Source organism: Rattus norvegicus, chromosome 1 (assembly GCF_021556685.1).
Source record: "Rattus norvegicus strain SHRSP/BbbUtx chromosome 1, alternate assembly SHRSP_T2T, whole genome shotgun sequence".
NCBI classification, from domain to species: domain Eukaryota; kingdom Metazoa; phylum Chordata; class Mammalia; order Rodentia; family Muridae; genus Rattus; species Rattus norvegicus.
The window spans coordinates 74992539-74995459 of NC_141534.1; the positions used below are offsets into that span (position 1 = coordinate 74992539).

General features: G+C 47.1%; 1 pseudogene; it reads left to right on the forward strand.

The window, feature by feature from the left end:
* Positions 1 to 884: 884 nt before the first annotated feature.
* On the forward strand, positions 885 to 2714 carry EI24-ps1 (EI24, autophagy associated transmembrane protein, pseudogene 1; annotated as a pseudogene).
* The last annotated feature ends 207 nt before the right edge of the window (positions 2715 to 2921 follow it).

Genomic DNA, 2921 nt, shown 5'->3' on the forward strand with positions numbered 1-2921 from the left:
TGAAGCCCATTCCCTTATTGGCTCACTACCTCCTCCTGAGGATTGCTACAATGTCTAGCTATCAAAATGTTAAAGTCCAGCAATAGAAAACTTGGATTCCCCTAATTGACATGTCAGTCACAACAACCAGAATATCCTTGCCCATTCTAACAGACTTCCCCCTGTTTTTACCTTTTGAACAATCACCACTGTAAGGTCCTTTGCTGCTGTTTTTGGCCTGAGTTAGAAATCAATCACTTTAATTTTCTGCCCAGTTTAATAAAGAATCTCTCTGTGAAATTTGGTGTTTTTTTGTGGATCCCAGGATCACCTACTGTGTGAAGGTCTCTTCAAAGTTAATACTGGGTTTTGGGAATGGGACAAAAACAAGTCTGAATTTATAGAATTTGTTTTCTTTCCATGTATTTTTTTTAGTCCCGAAGACTGGTATTCCAAGATTCAAAGTTAGGTGAGGTAACATTTATCTGAAAAGTTTAGTCCCCTGTGTAGTGGGCAGATACCAGGATACAACATCTGACAAAATCCAGTTTTGGTCCAGGCTGGTACAAAGCACATGGGGTTTCTGTGCAGAGGAGGTCCAGGGAAGCCTGAAAGGTGGAGCAGTTTGGAAGACAGAGTAAAATAGAGAACAGGCGACTGGTCTCCAGGGTGCAGGGAATTTGCCATATAAGAAGAGTAAATAAGAAAAGGATGGCCCGCCCGACTTCCCAGCTGCCCCGTGTGGCCCGGGCAAGCCCAGTGTGGGCGCAGCCCAGGCTCTCCGAGCGCCTAGCGCCGGGGCACAGCGGGCAGCCGGGCAGAGCAGGCCAACAGAGACTCAGTGGGCATGTGCCCGGGCTGGAGCCTCTGCGGTCTGTGGCGGGGCCGTCCCGTGATGAGTGATTTGGAGGCACTTCCCTCTCTCTGTAATTGTTAGTCTGAGCAGTGAAGAGATGACTGACAGTGTCAAAACCTTTCTGCAGGACCTTGGCAGGGGAATCAAAGACTCCATCTGGGGCATCTGTACCATCTCAAAGCTAGATGCTTGGATCCAGCAGAAGAGAGAAGAGCAGCGTCGAAGGAGGGTAAGTAGCCTCTTGCCCCAGAGGAGAGCCCAGAGTGTAGAGCGGAAGCGAGAGAGTGAGCCACATATTGTTAGTAGAATTTTTCAGTGCTGTGCTTGGAACGGTGGAGCATTCTGGTTCAGTCTCCTCTTGTTTTGTCGTGTGTTTATTCCTGTTCTTCAATCAGTAACAGCCCGGATTATTGGTGATCCGTCACTACATGGAGATGTTTGGACATGGCTGGAATTCTTCCTCACATCAATTTGCAGTGCTCTTTGGGTGCTCCCCCTGTTTGTGCTTAGCAAAGTTGTGAATGCCATTTGGTTCCAAGATACAGCTGACTTGGCTTTTGATGTATCAGGGAGGAAACCTCATCCATCCCCCAGTATCAGCAAAATAATTGCTGACATGCTCTTCAACCTTTTGCTACAGGCACTATTCCTTATTCAGAGGAAGTTGTGAGTCTCTTCCCCATCCATCTTGTGGGCCAGCTGGTTAGTTTGCTGCATATGTCTCTTCTCCACTCACTCTACTGCTTTGAGTACCTTTGGTTCAGCAAAGGAATTGAAATGCACCAGCGATTGTCAAACATAGAAAGGAACTGGCCTTACTACTTTGGGTTTGGCTTGCCCTTGGCTTTCCTCACAGCAATGCAATCCTCCTACATTATCAGTGGCTGCCTCTTTTCTATCCTGTTTCCTTTATTCATCATCAGCGTCAATGAAGCAAAGACTCCTGGAAAAGCATATCTTTTCCAGTTGCTCCTCTTATCCTTGGTGTTTTTTTTTCTTCTTCTTCTTCTTTTTTTTTTTTCGGAGCTGGGGACCGAACCCAGGGCCTTGCGCTTCCTAGGTAAGCGCTCTACCAGTGAGCTAATCCCCAGCCCCACCTTGGTGGTCTTTTAAAGCAACAGACTGTTCCACAAGTCGGTCTACCTACACTCGGCCCTGAGCAGCTCATCCTCCGCAGAGCAGTTCCCTTCGCCACATCCTTCTCCTGCCAAACTGAAAGCTGCTGCAGGCCACTGAGTCCTGCTGTCAAAGGGGACGGGTGGGACTGGGTGGAGGATGTGGCAGCTCTTTTCTTGGTTTTCCTCCCCCTGCTGTGGAAGGCAGGACCAACTGCCAAGGGCCCTCTGCATATTCCTTTGTCTTTGAATTGGAATCTTCCTGACTCCAGTATGTGGATTTTTACCACCATCCTAGGTCTGGAAGGAACAGTTTTCCAGCTGTTTTTTTAGCTTTTGCCAGCTCCTGTGCCTGGACTGATTTGCGTACTTCCCCCCCCCCCACTTCCTTGTGTCATTTACCTTCCCACTTCCTCCTGCCTCCCAGCACCCCTGGATGAATGGGCTTTGTAATTTTAACTGTTGTATTTTGTGAATTTGTTGTTACTGTTTTTCTGTGAAGCACATACCTTGTATGTGGGAGGTAAAGGTGCACTCCAGCTGCTCCAAGTCACTCCCTCTATAGCCATCACTGTCTTGTTTTTTTGTAACTCAGGTTAGGTTTTGGTCTTTATTGCTCTGCTGCAGAACAGGAAAGGAATGGGGGAAACAAGCCTAAGAGATTGGACAGATAGACCTAGGCCAAACTAGTTGGGTTTTGAGGAGTCATGCTCTTTGTTCCCCTTGAAGGGAAAACAGGTGTTTTCACTGGTACATTTAAAGTTCCCCAGCTATGGGGAGGTACTAGTTCTGGACAATGCCACTGCATCATAGCAATTCTGAAGATAAAATTCACTGTTGTCCAACTGCCAGGTCAGACTGGTGTTTTAAGAAATACTGGGTGCTTCATATAGGAACTGAACGGGTAAACTTACTAAACCATTCAACCTGTGATTGGTGATGTTTTTCTGTCATTTTAAAAGTCGACACAT